Source organism: Tiliqua scincoides, chromosome 14 (assembly GCF_035046505.1).
Source record: "Tiliqua scincoides isolate rTilSci1 chromosome 14, rTilSci1.hap2, whole genome shotgun sequence".
In the NCBI taxonomy this organism is placed as follows: Eukaryota; Metazoa; Chordata; class Lepidosauria; order Squamata; family Scincidae; genus Tiliqua; species Tiliqua scincoides.
In genome coordinates this window covers 6,706,418-6,723,139 of record NC_089834.1, presented here as the reverse complement: position 1 = coordinate 6,723,139, position 16,722 = coordinate 6,706,418, and the positions used below count along the sequence as shown (strand labels likewise).

General features: G+C 46.2%; 1 protein-coding gene and 1 pseudogene across 1 annotated transcript in view; both read right to left on the bottom strand.

The window, feature by feature from the left end:
• Positions 1–16,722, bottom strand: part of ARVCF (ARVCF delta catenin family member) — a 752,684-nt gene that overhangs the window by 646,262 nt on the left and 89,700 nt on the right. The gene's annotated exons all lie outside the window — the stretch shown is intronic.
• On the bottom strand, positions 2,013–2,135 carry LOC136634780 (5S ribosomal RNA; annotated as a pseudogene).

Genomic DNA, 16,722 nt, shown 5'->3' with positions numbered 1-16,722 from the left:
GCATTTGCAGACCCCATTCCTTTTAGAGAACCTCCTGGGTTCTCCCTGGAGGAAGGGGTGCTCGAGAAGGAAAGGGGACGTGAAGCCACCAGCACAACCCCTGCAGAGAGACTGGGATCCACCTGGAGCACCATGGATGGAGGTGCTGCTACTACTGATTGCCACCTGGAGAATCAGTACCCAGCACCCTTCACCCTCGTGGCGCCCAGGGCACCTGCTTTGTCTTGCCATACTGAAGATCTACCCCGCCTGGCCTTCTTTTGCAAAGACGTATTTTTGATGGGATCCGAGACAATTAACTGTGTGTTCACAAGGCAGCGTTAATAATAGCCATTAAAAGCAAAACAAGTTGCTATGATTTACCACCAACAGGAATAGCAAACCACCCCAACCTCGTAATGAAGCAATTAAAAAGCACTTAAAGTGAGGAGGAACTGTAACTCAGTGGATGGAGTACTCGTTCCAGATTGGAATCCTTGTATCTCCAGGTAAGGCTGAGATAGGTCTTGTTGTCTGGAATTCTGAAGAGCTTCTGCCAAATCCCTATTCCCTGTGCTAGATGGACCAAGGGGAGGTAGTTTTCAAGGCTAACTCAAGACCACCTGGTCCCTAGTTAGTCAATGCTTTTCATAGCAAGCCAGAGAGTCTGGTATCCTTCTGCACAAAATGTACCCAAACAGGGTCCGGGTGTGTGTGAAACCGATTCCAAACCAGTTTGGTTCCAACTGGCGTCTGTACCGGAGAATGGCAAGACATTGCTGAACAGGGATTGGAACCGGCCTCAGAAGTTTAGCGGGCTGACTTCCTGCCAGCAACACAGCACTCATTTTGAATATTAAAAAAAAAAAAAAATCAACCTAGAGATGTAGTAGTGCCCCATATAGAGGCAAATACCCGTATCCATGTACCATGTCATAGCTTAATGTGATGCGTGTACCACTGTGTGCAAAATGTTTTGTTTGTATTGTCTGCCACACACGCTGAAGAGTTTATCATGGCTCCCTGTTCACAGTGATGCCTGCTTACCTTCACCCCCTGTATACCATGGTGCCCATTTACTATGGCTCCCTGATCACCATGGTGTCCACCTACCATGGCTCCCTGTTTACCATGGTACCCGCTTACCATGGCTCCCTGTTTACCATGGTACCCGCTTACCATGGCTCCCTGTTTATCATGCCCCCTCTTCTTCCCTGCCTTATCCAGACCACCATGGGGGGAATATGGGGAAATTTTATATGTTATACATGATTTAAAAAGAAAAAAACCCCATTTTTTCCAAGTGAAAGTCTGTTCACATTTTTAAAACACACACACCCTTGCAGTCAAATCTCAAAGGCCCAGTGAGGCCACACTGCAGTGAGTGGTCAACCCAAAGTTTCCAACCATTGAAAATGGGAGACAGAACTAGTTAGAGCACTTCTAGACTTGTTGGCATTTTTGAGATTTGTGAAATGCTGAAATGACAACGCTGGGTTTTCTTTAACGTTTGTTTTTTATGCAATATACTTTTACACTTCGAGACCAATTAAAGATTTCCTGCATTCCACGATGCCCTTGGCAAAACCTTTAATGAATACCAATCACACAAACTGAGATTTGCTCCAGCTTATTCACAGTCAGGCTGCGGGGAGAGTTGCATGTTTCAAGCAGTAGATGCATGACCTGTGATGGTTGGCAACCGTCAGTCTCGAAAGACTATGGTATAAGCCTACAGCACCCAGTATTCCCAGGCGGTCTCCCATCCAAGTACTAACCAGGCCTGACCCTGCTTAGCTTCCGAGATCAGACAAGATTGGGAGATAGTGTTCAGTATAGGGAGATGGGTGGCAACCTTCAGTCTCGAAAGACTATGGTATCAGCCTACAGCACCCGGTATTCCCAGGAGGTCTCCCATCCAAGTACTAACCAGACCTGACTCTGCTTAGCTTCCAAGATCAGACAAGATTGGGAGACAGTGTTCAGTATAGGGAGATGGTTGGCAACCTTCAGTCTCGAAAGACTATGGTATAAGCCTACAGCACCCGGTATTCCCAGGCGGTCTCCCATCCAAGTACTAACCAGGCCTGACTCTGCTTAGCTTCCGAGATCAGACAAGATCGGGAGATAGTGTTCAGTATAGGGAGATGGTTGGCAACCTTCAGTCTCGAAAGACTATGGTAGAAGCCTACAGCACCCAGTATTCCCAGGCGGTCTCCCATCCAAGTACTAACCAGGCCTGACCTTGATTAGCTTCCAAGATCTCACCCTGATAAGCAGAAGATCTCCAAATTCACCCCCCCCCCCAGCCTGGCAACTCGTCTTAAGTGAAGATCCATAGGGGGGAACCTGGGTCCTTCAAGGTGCAAAATGAGCTACATGCTGAAGGTGGGTCACGGGGACAGGCATCACTGGGTTTCTTCCCACTGCGAGAGCTCATTGCATTACCCCCATGATGGATCTCCTCCTGTACCAGACCATACAGATTAAATTGTGATCTCATAAGCAATTTGCAGTTGCTTATATGCAGTTGCATCACTAGGGTTGGTGTCACCCCCATGAACTTTCACCGATTCATTAAATCATTGATTAATTTTATTATAGAACAGTACAGGTCACCCAACAAATCGATCACCAACCAAAAAAACCAATGGTCAACTTGATGGCACTCACACAATTGAATAAAAGTTCTAGCATTGGCTCTGAGGCATACAAATAAGAACTGACACATCTTTTTGGCTCCCTGTTGTGTCATTGGCTCCCGGAACAATCAGTCTGATTGGTCAATTCTGAGTTAAGGAAATTCCCTTTTTGTTACATAAGGCTGTTGTATTTTCCTTCTCTGGTTATTTGTCCTAAACTTTGATAGAATACAGATATTTCAACAGTTTGTTTTATTGCATTCTGCCTTAAATAACCCATTGAATTATATATATTTATTTTTATTATTATTTTATTAATTTATTAATTTATACCCCGCCTTTTTGCCCAACGGGCACACAAGGCGGCTTGCAACACTTTAAATTTGAATTATATATATATAACATGATAGTATTAATTGCCAAGATTTCACGGCCAGTAGTGGTGTCACCCCCTCTGGGCAGGGCCTAGGAGACGGTGGTAAAGGGGGTAAATTTTACCTGGGCCCAGAGTCAAAAGGGGGGCCCAGGAGCCAAAGGAGGGGGCCCAGAAATTTCCTAGGATCTGCCTTTTTCTTATCTACTCATTGCCCATATGGGATGCTGGGGACACTACTGATGCCACCTGGGTGGGTAGACCTGGGCTCCAAAGACTTTTCCAGCTATCTCTACCTCACCCTGCTTCACCCCTCCCTGCCCCATTCTGCTAGCCCACCACCACCCTGTTTCACCCCTCCCTCTTTGCAAAGGGGCCCAAAAGAAACTTTGTACCCCCTGAAAAATTCCTCTCAGAGGCCCAGCCTCTGGGTGCATCACCCAGGGCAGTCCAGATCCCCCCCCCAGTGATGTCACTGGGCTTAAAAGATGGAATCTACCGTCCTAGATGATCCAGGACCCTTTGGCAAACCCTCCCAGGGGATGCCAAGTGCAGGCATGATGCCATTCTCCATTGATTTATGACACCAGTACTGCAGGGGGAGCCCGCCTTGCTGGGTAATCCCTTGGCTGATGCCCCGACGTGGGAACAGACTTGGCGTTGATTCTAAGTAGGCAGCAGCAAGGCTCTGATAACCGTACAAGGGTGCCTGCCATTTCTCTCCAAGTGGAGGAAAGCCCTGCTTTTGGCAAGCTGGGATTGTTTGATACCTAATAGATCTCCGCTTTTCCCACAGAGCTGAGCCCTACAGCACAGCTGGAATAAAGCAGCAGCAGTCATACCAGCAAGAACATGGCCAGATATATTTCACGCCATTAATCACCCGGGCCGAACCCTTCACAGTGCAGGAATTAGGTTGCCGCTGATTCCAACTATGGCCTTTTTCATACATTAAAGTGCCACAGGAGTCTTGATGGATGGCACTGGGAGGGAAACGACCCCAAACCGCTAGAAGCCGGGAAGGGAAACCCCACGCAGAAATGTATCTTTGGGGCACGGGGCTCATTTCTCAGGGTTGGTTGCAAATGGCAAGCCGAGAGGGGAAAGATTCCAAGCCGGGCCATAAAAACAGAAGATGGATTCACACCGAGGCAGGCATTTCTGGAGCTTTTCTACCCAAAGAGTCTTTGGTGAGCACCATCATTTTTAAAAGGGGGAGGAAATGGGGAAGGAAAATCAAGGACCTCCTACAGCAGAAGTGGTGATGGCATCAGCAAGTGTGAAACTTCTTTTCAGAGGACCTTGGCAAAGGAGAAGCATCAGGCTCAACAAGCGTCCAACTGAGACTTTTGCCTAGGGGCGCATATTCATGCCTCTAGGCCAGCAATTTTCAACTTTTTCCATCTCATGGCACGCTGTTAAGGCACTAAAATTGCCAAGGCACACCATGCTGCCAATGGGGGGGGGGAGTCCAATCCCCATTGGTCCTACTAATAAATGACTTTCCCCCAAATTCCTGTGGCACACCTGTGAAGCACTCACGGCACACCAATGTGCCATGGCACAGTGTTTGACAACGGCTGCTCTCTTTCCCAGGGGCTGCCTGAGAGAGGCACGAGGGGCACTATTGTGTCACAATAATGCTACAATCCGATGCCAATTTACCTGGCAGTGGCCGCAATCCTAACCACACTTTCTTGAGAGTAAGCCCCATGGAACCAAATAGGACATACTTCTGAGTAGACCTGGTTAGGCTTGTGCCATAAAGTCCTATTTATCGTGGCAGAACTGCTTTCTGAATAAACATCCACAGGCTAGCAGACCTAATATACCTTTATTTGTTTGGGATAATTTTTAAATTCCACTTTCTGATTTTGTGAGGCACTTGATGGAGATACTACTGCCGTTGTTATGCGATTAGGTCATTAAGTGAACATTGAGTCCAATCTAGTGTCTTTGCTGTGTAAAGTGCTGTGCAGACACTAGCTGGCTGCACAGGCTACAGGAGATAAATTGCCTCTTCTTTGCATTAAGAGCCTCTCTGTTGTGTAAACAGACACTCGGCTGCAGGCTACGGGAGACACAATTGTCTCCTTAAGAGCATCTTTATTGTGCTTTGGTCACCATCACATATGTGGCCCGTCGTTAAGCAAACAGTTGTTAAGCGGTGCAGGTCTGTACTTGCTTTCAAGCTATTGCGACCTACTCCAGGAGTTTGGGATGAAACAAGTTAGAGCTCAGAATGATGTATAATAAGTTTCAAAACAGAAATCAGTGGCCGGAGAAGCAAGCACTTTAATAAAGAAATTTAAAGTTGATTGTTGTCTTAATGGGGTGTGGCTATGGGGGTGTGTGATTTACCACTACACTGCAGTATCATCGGCGGTGAATCTGGGGCCTGCCAAAACCAGGAAATTGCAACTTGAAATGTCATCCGGGTCACACTGGCACACAGTCCTCTTTAATGGCTGTGGTTCTCAAACTGTGTGTTACAACTCACTGGTGTGAGCCAATTTTTGGACCAGGAAGCGGTGTGATGCAGGCACCGATGTGGGTTGCATGCCGTTTTAGACTGCAGCTGCCTGGTTGCGGGGCCCACGACTCACCGAAAATTGGGTCATGACCCGCAATTTGAGAGCCGCTGATCTAATCCGATAATAATGATTGATATTTGTACTGCACTTTGAGTATGCAAACTGGTGTTATGTTGATGTCTTCACAATAGCCCTGTAAATCTATATAATTATCCCCATATTGCAGATGGAGAAGACTGACACTGAGATTGGGGCAGGTTGCTTTCCTTAAGATCACCTAGTCAGGTGACGGTGGAGGTGAAATTCAAACCAGGAGAGCTCCAGCTTGTAGCTGAGACCAAGCTGGCAGGACTTCTGATGCCACGTTGGCTTGACGCTGCAGTCCAAGGTGAAGCCTTTTTCAGAAACAACCCAATGTGCGGTGGCAGTGAAGAAGGCCAATTCTATGCTTGGGATCATTAGGAAGGGTATTGAGAACAAAACGGCTAGTATTATAATGCCGTTGTACAAATCTATGGTAAGGCCACACCTGGAATATTGTGTCCAGTTCTGGTCACCGCATCTCAAAAAAGACATAGTGGAAATGGAAAAGGTGCAAAAGAGAGCGACTAAGATGATTACTGGGCTGGGGCACCTTCCTTATGAGGAAAGGCTACTGCGTTTGGGCCTCTTCAGCCTAGAAAAGAGACGCCTGAGGGGGGACATGGTTGAGACATACAAAATTATGCAGGGGATGGACAGAGTGGATAGGGAGATGCTCTTTACACTCTCACATAATACCAGAACCAGGGGACATCCACTCAAATTGAGTGTTGGGCGGGTTAGGACAGACAAAAGAAAATATTTCTTTACTCAGCGTGTGGTCGGTCTGTGGAACTCCTTGCCACAGGATGTGGTGCTGGCGTCTAGCCTAGACACCTATAAAAGGGGATTGGACAAGTTTCTCGAGGAAAAATCCATTATGGGGTACAAGCCATGATGTGCATGCGCAACCTCCTGATTTTAGAAATGGGTTATGTCAGAATGCCAGATGCAAGGGAGGGCACCAGGATGAGGTCTCTTGTTATCTGGTGTGCTCCCTGGGGCATTTGGTGGGCCGCTGTGAGATACAGGAAGCTGGACTAGATGGGCCTCTGGCCTGATCCAGTGGGGCTGTTCTTATGTTCTTAACTACAATTCCCAGAATGCCTTGCAGGTCTCTTGTGATCTGGTGTGCTCCCTGGGGCATTTGGTGGGCCGCTGTGAGATGCAGGAAGCTGGACTAGATGGGCCTATGGCCTGATCCAGTGGGGATGTTCTTATGTTCTTATGTTCTAACCCTCTGGGAGAAGCAGAGAGGCATGTCTGGAAAACGCTTCTGTGGCAACGTACACCCATGCCGATGGGCGACGTCGTGTTGGAGCAACAGGCATCCCCAATTAGCAGGAACCAATTAGGTTGCACTCTGATGAGGTCGCGTGTTGTGGTTACGAGTTCACAGGGGAGCAGCTCTGAGAACAAATGAGAACAAATAAGACCATGGTGGGCCAAGTGGGGTGAACCATGCACCAGCCCAGCGGAGGTGCAAGGCCCCGCAGGTTGGAGAAGCCAGTTTTTCGACCAGGTGCGGCGCCTCCCTTTGCGTCTGCTGGAATTATCGCTCTACAGGAACTCCAGCAAACCCCTGGGGGATTGGGACTGCGGCCAGGATGGGGAGCTGGCTCTGTTGTATGTCTGTTGGAAAACCTGCAGGATATGCCATAATGAATCACCAGGGCAAGGTAGGTAAGCTGGCAGCCCCTACCCAGAGCCAGATGGGGGGGGGGGGAGGATGATGTCTCCCCTTCGCCCTCATCCAACTTCTCATCTTGTATCTTGTAATCATTCATCATTCTCATCTTCTGCTCAGCACATGTTTGGAGACAACAAAAGTGTGTGTGGGGGAGAGAGACATGGCATGCAAGAGAGAAAGGGGGAAAGGTGCAGATGATAAGGCCACACTCTCTCCTGACTCTCATCCTCCATAAGAACATAAGAACAGCCCCACTGGATCAGGCCATAGGCCCATCTAGTCCAGCTTCCTGTATCTCACAGCAGCCCACCAAATGCCCCAGGGAGCACACCAGATCACAAAAGACCTGCAAGGCTTCCTGGGAATTGTAGTTAAGAACATAAGAACAGCCCCACTGGATCAGGCGATAGGCCCATCTAGCCTATCTAGCCCAGCTTCCTGTATCTCACAGCGGCCCACCAAATGCCCACCAAATGCCCCAGGGAGCACACCAGATATTTGGCACACTCTTTCCCTGCAGGTGCGTTCGACTGGGACCCGAAAGATCCCGGTTCGAATCCCTGCTCAGCCATTCCCTCTTAGCCTGACCCACCTCACAGGGTTGTTGTGAGGACAAAAGGAGGGAAAGAACTATGTACACCACCCTGAGCACTTTGGAGGAAAGGCAACATTTTTTAAAAAATGAAATAAAAATTAAACCTCAATGAAGAAGAAGAAGAGAGGAGATGCATGCCATGGCAACAGGGAGTGTGATTGTCCAATGCAGACTCACAACTCAGTGGGAGAGGTAACATTTCATACCCAGACCTTGGTCAAGGCTCTGCCCCTAGGAAGAGAAATTTGCACCGCTGGATGACTCTGCACTAGCTATCTCCTCCACTGATTTAAACACCCAAGAACGGTGTTTGTCCTTTGGGTTCTAGCCAAACTGGGGTGGTGGTGGTACCATGATAGTTCCACAATATGTTGGCAACCTTCAGTCTCGGAAGACTATGGTATCGTGCTCTGAAAGGTGGTTCTGGAACAGCGTCTAGTGTGGCTGAAAAGGCCGATTCGGGAGTGACAATCCCTTCCACGCTGGGAGCAAGTGCAGTCTGTCCCTGGTCTGTCTCCCTGGCTATGGGCCTTCCTTCTTTGCCTCTTTACCTCAGACTGTTGGCCAAGTGTCTCTTCAAACTGGGAAAGGCCATGCTGCACAGCCTGCCTCCAAGCGAGCCGCTCAGAGGCCAGGGTTTCCCACCTGTTGAGGTCCACTCCTAAGGCCTTCAGATCCCTCTTGCAGATGTCCTTGTATTGCAGCTGTGGTCTACCCGTAGGGCGCTTTCCTTGCACGAGTTCTCCATAGAGGAGATCCTTTGGGATCCGGCCATCATCCATTCTCACGACATGACCAAGCCAACACAGGCGTCTCTGTTTCAGCAGTGCATACATGCTAGGGATTCCAGCTCGTTCCAGGACTGTGTTGTTTGGAACTTTGTCCTGCCAGGTGATGCCGAGGATGCATCGGATATATTCCACAATAGTGGAATATAGTGATAGTTCCACAATATGCTATATGTTGAAAGCGGTATGTAAATACTGTTAATTAATAATAATAATATCAGCGATTTTCAACCAGTGTGCCATGGCGCAATGGTGTGCCACCAAAGATCCATAGGTGTGCCGTGGGAGTTGGAAATTGCTTAAAAAAACCTCTTCTGGGTGGGAAACTGTTGGTAGTAGCGAATTAATGATTTGTCCTCTTCCTCCGCATTACTACAGACAGTTGCCCTAGAAACAGAGCCACAGAACCTGGAAGAGCCTCCTGGAAGTCGGATTTGACATCCCAAGAGGTGAAGCCCATAAAGAAGACCAAAGAGTTCAGTGTGGAAAGAAAAAGGTTGAAAATTACTGTGTTCAGGATATACCTCTACAGCTGCAGTGTGGGAAATGGCAAGCGCACTGTCTGGGGTCTTAGCATTCTTGTGTTAAACTTATTCCCCATTCAGAGATTTCTGGTCAAGAGATCCTGGCAAGGGGCTGACCCCAAAGCAACTTACTTACGTTTTTAGTTCTCTTAAATATGTTTTTGTCCCCATTGTCAGACATGGTGTCCATGCCTGCAGTGTGAATGGATCAAATTTTAACTGAGCATCCTCAGAAAAGAAAGCAAACATAACCCTAATCTCGATACCCTTCTGTTCCTCCTTCCGGTTTCACTCTATCCCCTGCCAAAACCATCTCTCAGATTGGTCCAAAGCCTGCTGCCCCACAGAGTCGGTTTTGCAAGGCTGTGCTCAGGTTATAAACTTTGTAATGAGCGAGAACATAAGAACAGCCCCACTGGATCAGGCCATAGGCCCATCAAGTCCAGCTTCCTGTATCTCACAGCAGCCCACCAAATGCCCCAGGGAGCACACCAGATAACAAGAGACCTCATCCTGGTGTCCTCCCTTGCATCTGGCATTCTGACATAGCCCATTTCTATTAATCCAGGCAGAAAGAACTCACCATTGCTATCCATTCTAACTCAGCAGTTTGATTGATGGTTGCATAAGTGTGCTTGGCCTGTGATGTCAGTGGCGTAGCTGGAAGGGGTGCAGGGGTGATAATTGCACCAGGCTGCACTCTGCCTGGGGGCAATGGTCTGGCCGCCCACCTGCAACCACAGTCTCTGGTTGCTTGCTTGCCTTGCTCTGGAGGGTTGGGGAGTGACTTGGGGGGGAGCTTAGGGGGCAAGCAGGAGGGGGCTGGGGTTGGGGGGAGACGGCTGATTTTTTAAATTTTAAATAAAAAAAAAAAAAGTGAATGTGACATCACACCCCAGAAGTGACATCTTCTGTGACGGGGGCATCATTTTTAACTTTGCCCCAAGCTCCAGGATGGCTAGCTATGGCACTGCTGTGAGTGTCACTTTGGCTAGTAAATAATGAGTTCTTTCAGTTGTCCTCACGACCCTTGGCCATTTTTGCTGCCACGAACTGACACGGCGACCCTTCTGGATGGGTTTATTGCTGCCCCTAAAACTTCAGAGTAGCTCAGCCTCAATTTCTTAGGCTGCCTCGGCTGTGCGTAAGACAATGGGTGCCATCCTAACCAACTTTCCAGCACTGGCATAGCTGTGCTTAGTGGGGCATGTGCTACATCCTGTAGTTGGGGGGCAGTCACGGAGGCCTCCTCAAGGTATGGCAATGTTTGTTTCCTTACCTCGAAGTTGCATTACCCTTATGTCAGTGCTGGAAAGTGGGTTAGGATTGTGCCCGATGTCTCTTGCTGAGGTTGTCGACGCAAAGCACATTTGTAGTTTGCATGCCTGGCTGTTGAGCTCCCAGCAAAATAGAGACATTGCATTATCTCGAGGTGGATCTCATCAACTACCCATCTGTTTTGAAGTTGTTCCCACAACACAGAGGAGGGGAGAATTGTATCAAAGGCAGGCGGGCTGCGGTTGCTGAAATGGATGAAATATGTGAGGAGGTGCTAAAAGGAAAATTGGGGGAGGGCATCCCACCGCAGCTTCTCATCGCTTCCTCGTCTCTTTTGATGTGGCTGCTGCGTGGGCCAGCAGCAGAGCCTCTCTACGTGCCTCTCTCCCTTGTCCAAACTGGGAGGTGTGTTTGAATACACGGGCACCCGTTTCCGATTGAGCTCGGCGGGGTTCCAAATGGATAACAGAGTCTCAGACTCGGAAACGCTCGCCCTGGTGTGCAAACGGTTATCATAATTCAACCATTTGAAACCTGAACAACAAAAACCCGGCTGTCCTGTCATCTTGTGGCTTTTACGTTCTGAATGAAGACCCAATCTACCCATTACACAGAGTATCAGGAGGAAGACTGAGGTGGTAAAATTCTGAACTGTTCCACTTCAGACCGCAGGTCATGCTTGAGAATGCTTCCCCATGTAAACCCCTTCCCAGTGTGGGTTGCTTAAATGAATACAAACATTGAAGAAGCTCCTCTTTAAAAGGGGTACAGGCTTTAGTTAGGGGGAAAGCTTAAAATCTCATTTTTGTGAGCCACACTAGGAAAGCCCTGTGAGGAACGGTTGAGGGAACTGGGTATATTTAGCCTGCAGAAGAGGCTAAGAGGAGATATGATAGTGCTCTTCAAAGACCTATCTTATGGAAGATGGGACATATTTGTTCTCAGCTACTTCTGAGAGTAGATCAAATGGGTTCAAACTGCAAGAGAGAAGATTCCAGTTGGGCATCAGGATGAAATTCTTGATTGTCAGGGCAGTTCAGCAATGGAACAGATTGCCAAGGGAGAGAGTGAATTTCTCCTCACTGGAGATTTTCAAACAGAAGTTTGACAAGTTTGCTGGAGATGCTCTTGAAGGCTTTCCTGATCCAGGCAGGGGGTTGGGCTAGATGACCTGGTGGATCCCTTCCAACTCTATGATTCCATGAAATTTGGTATGAAATGAACTTCTTTCCAAGATACCTCTGAAGTTCTGGCATCCCTTATGAAAAATTTGTCTTTGTGACACAGCCATTCTCCTTGTTGAAGGCTGCAAAAAGGAGTTGATTCCATGCAGAGAAATCCCAATCCCTTTAAAATGTTTTATTTCTTTTAATAAATATATCGACATGCGTGGTGCTCTCTAGCTGAAGATAAGACATCTCTATGTCCTGAAGCTCAAAATCTGAAACTAGACACATGGGAGACAATGGAGGGAAGGGAGGGAAGTGGCAATAGGGGATAAATGGGGAAAGACTACAAACTGCTCCCATTTTCAAAGCTTTTAGTTGGGGCCTAAAAACATCTCTTTTTAGATTAGCCTTCTGATTTTATTATGGTCAGTTTAATTCCAGATGTTCTGAGGGTTTTATGGACATGTCTTACTGCTAGTTTTGCATTTTATATGCTGTGCTCTTTTAGTCTTTTATTAAGGGGTGATTTTAGTTTATTTTTCATATTTTTATACCACCCTTCTTCCAAGGAGCTCAAGGAGGTGTCCCCTCTTTTTGTCCTCAAAAGTCCTGTGAGGTAGGCAAGGCTCTGAGAGAGAGAGAGAGAGAGAGAGCCCAAGGCCACCCAGAAAGCTTCATGGCTGAGCAGGGATTGGAACTCAGATCTTTCTGGTCTAAAACCAGAACCACTACCCCAGCATTTCTCAAACTGTGGGTCGGGACCCACTTGGTGGGTCGCAATACGATTTCAGGTGGGTCCCCATTCATTTCAATATTTTATTTTTAGTATATTAGACTTGATGCTACCCTTGTCTATGATTGCATTTGGGGAAACGTTACAGACCTGTACTTTTAACAAGCTACTATGTATATTCTTTTAACAATGGTAGTAAATGGGATTTACTCCTGGGTAACTGTGGGTAGGATTGCAGCCTAGAATGGTTAAAAAATTTTCTGATGATGTCACTCCCGGTCATGACATCACTTCCAGTGGGTCCTGACAAGATTCTCATTCTAAAAAGTGGGTCCCCGATGCTAAATGTGTGAGAACCACTGCGCTACACCATCTTGGTTCACTGTTACATGAAAATCTCCTTTTCCCTTCCAAGTTGTGATTTTATATGTATTATGGACTAAAACTCATGCAGGCCAAACCTCAAAACACAAGACACACTTCCCCCAGCACACCTTTCCAAAAACCCTGGTCAAAACCACAAGCACATGGATTAAACAACCCCCATTTCCCTGCAGGTCAATGTATGCATTGTAAGTGTCTCTTGATTCAATCGCTGAGTATGCAAAACAGGTCGGCATGTACCTCTGGAGGAAGAAGTCTAGCATCTTAAATCATTGCTTAAGTATTGCCTATTCTTTGTATTGTCTTAACTAATCACACTGCTTAATCACCGTATGCAGATTTGAACGGCCAGCTACTCCCCACAGGAGGCCAGCCTTTGCTGAGAGCTGACTCCTTTATCATCCTGTTTTTTCTTGCATGTGCCACATGTGTCCCAGTGTGTGTAGTGAGCATGCACATCCAGGAGGCCACATCCGGGTCATTCAGGTCAGCAGAAACCCTTAAAAGAGAAAGGCTAGCTCTCTCTCTGGCTGCCCTCCAAGGCAGAGGTCCTCCATAGGACTTTTCCCCCCTCCTATCCAACTGCTCCTCAGGACAGAACTATATCTTGCGTCTGGAATCTTTTCCCTTCTTCCCCCCCCTTTTTTCTCCCCTTCTCTCCCCATCTTAGTTAGCAACTGGGTTAGGCAGATTAGGGACCCCTAAAATCCTTCCCTACAACCTATCCTTTTCTAATTTCTTCGGATGCACCAAATACACGGCACATGCAACCACCATAAAGCTAGGTACACAGGATCCAAGTACTAGGAACCAAGAAACATATACTTACCATCTTCCATGTGCATTATGTATACCTGTGTGTTTTTGCAATAAAAATATAATCCTATTGAAAGTTATCTTTCTCCCAGTCTCTTTTCAAGCTAAAAGGGAATTTCTTTGCATTACGCTGTCTTGTTATCTAGCCTGCAATCCTGAAGTTTCCAAAAGGGTAATATAATAATAATTCCCCTTAAAACATAACAGCCTTTTTTGGTAACATCACCACCTCTCATTGTTTATGAAATTATATATATATTTGTAAGTGGCTTTGGGTGCCCATCTGAGAAAAAAGCATGGTGAAAATTGAATGAATGAATACAGATCATCTGGGGGGCCCTTTTGACTGTGCCACCACCAAGAGATGTGAGAGGGGCGGTGGCCAGGAAGAGGGCCTTCTTGGTGGTGGCCCCCGAACTTTGGAATACCCTCCCTTTAGAATTGAGAACTGCTCCCTCTTTGCTAACATTTCGGCGTGGACTGAAGACCTTTTTATTTCAAAAAGCTTTTAATTGTTGACAAGCTGGCTGGCTTTCTTGCTTTTTTATATGAGAATCCACAGGGTTTGTTTTTTAGATTTTTAATTGTTTGTAAATTGTTTTAATTATTGTTTTTAATGTTGTATTTTTAATTGTTGTAAGCCGCCTTGTGTGCCCTTTGGGCATAAAGGCGGGATATAAATTAATAAAATAATAATAATATGTAGTTTTTTCATTGGTTGTCTTTGTTGCTTTGCTGCGATAGAAGACTGGGGATCATGTCAGACCCTAATGTAAAAGGTCATTTTGGGGAAGGAATCAGAAGGAAGTAAAAGAAGATGTAGGGGATCTGAGAAGGAGTTTCAGGCATAATGGATAGTCAGTGAAAATATGGCGTTTCAGTCCCTGAATATTGTGCAAAATGATGTCCAGGTTTGCAAGATTGTCGCTACAAGATTGCACCGCTGTGAGCCAAGTCCCACAGAGCAAACCCTAAAATGTCAGGTTTTAGTTTTCCCTTCCCTATTACATCTTTTTTTTTTCCTAGTGTGTGTTTAATAGAAGTAAATGTGAATGATTGATTGCAATTATTTTAATACAGGCTGTGCTTTATACTTTTCCCCTTACAAAAATCTGGAAACATGTTTAATTTCCCTTATGGAAGAAGGAGGCAAAAAAAATTTTTAAAAAAAAAAACAAACCTACATTCATCTTAATTTAGTCATGGACAGGTCAGCCAAATCTGTTGTCCATATATGCAAAACATATGTGATATATACGAACCTTTTGAATGTCATAGGGCTACGAAAGGGAATACAGTAGGTCTATAACACACACATATGTGCTTCATTTGCGGCCTGATAGTGAGTGGAATTCAAGCTCTCCCAAGGCAAAAACAACAACAAAAAATCCATGCGTTAGTAAAATTGAAACAATTGGATCACAAGGAAGGTGTAGAATGGGGCTGTACCGTTTGCTGGGCTGTACCATTTCAGCAAGGAGCTACCTGTTTGAATGCTCTCCCATAAAAACATCTCTCTGTGCATAAGAAGCTAGAACATTGAAAAAACCTTTCCCCCACTATGCTAGTTTTCTATGTGCGGTGATTTTTAGAAATAAAGGTATAGCCTACACCATGTAGGGAGGAATTGAAACATTACTGATCTATGACCCAAAATTCTGTGGCCCAAAGGCATGTGCCAGGCTCATTTGTTGCTGCCCTTAAAAAGAACCAGGATTTCAGGTGTCTTGAATAAATGTTTAGTAGACACCACTTCTGAGGCTGTCGGCATTCTATATAATAATTGCTCGCAGAAGCAGCACTTTTCACCTTTCTTTTTTCATTAAAACCTCTGGAACTATTCATCAGACGCAAGCTGCTCTATGAACATGACATCTGGAACTGGACAACACAGGTAACATGTTTGTGGACCCTGGATTTCCAAATTAAAGGCATCTTGAGCACCTTAGCCTCCATTAAGGCACCTCTTGTGACGTCAGAGCAGCTGGGCACCTTTCGGCAAAGTTGCACTATGACATCAGAGCAAATGGGTCTGTGGCGTCAAGGGGCATAAAGTACAGAGGTTCCGAGTGGCGCGGAGAGGTCAGAAAACAAGCAGGCATCCTGATGGGATACTTGCAACTCCACTCTTTTCCCGCCAGTATAGTGCCAGGCAGGCCTTGAACTTTGGATCTCCATACAAGGAGACCTAAATCTCCGAGACCTTCTGTCTTTTTCAGTTCACATGTACATAGCACTCAAGGATATGGATCAAAGCTGACTTTCACGGGGTGAGATCATTGCTCTATCTCATCAAGTACCCTCTGCACCAACTGAGAGCATCTCTCCAAGACTTTGGAGATGGGCTTTTTAAAGAGAGTCCAAACAAGTGATTAACCAGAAAAACACATGAGGTGCCTGAGTTTTTTTAAAAGCTGAACACCTCCCTAAAGCATAAATAAGGGGCAACAGTTATCACTGGATTCAGAGCCAGGTACGTGTCCTTAAAAAAGAGTGAAGGCCAAAGAAATCAGAGCTTGCCCCAGTTTCCAATACTTGGTTTAAAGATCTCTAGCTCATTTCACCCCAAACTCTTGGAGCAAGTTGTAGCCATTTAAATCAAATGCATAACTATGGAAAAAACAATTGAAAAAATTGAATTTTTTAAAGTCCCAGCTAAATATTAAAAGTATTTTAGAGTGCTTGCATGTGCATGTTTACTCAAAAGCAAGTCACTTGGTTGTTCAGTAAGACTTACTCTCACCATAAGTTCGCATATGACTACAGGTCCCCAGCCTATTTATACACGGATTTTTTATACACGGATTTGACTCAACGCGAACGGCCCCTGCAAATGAGAAGGAACGTGCTGATCCCTGGAGAAGGAGAAAAATGCATCCCTTTAAAATCAGTTTAATAAACTGAACAGTCCTTTAACAACAGCCTCCTTAATGAGAGAGAGAGAGAGAGAGAGAGAGGGCAGCTGGCTGACAATCCAGCAATCCTTCTCTCTCCAGGCGACCCCTCCCTTCCCCCTGAGCAAGTGAAAGAAAGGTGATCACTTTGCATTGGGGAAGGGAGGGGCTGAGTGAAGTGCCTTTCTAGGCCCGCTTGCAGGGCGACTGATTGATAGATTGTCTCCTTATGGACTCTTATC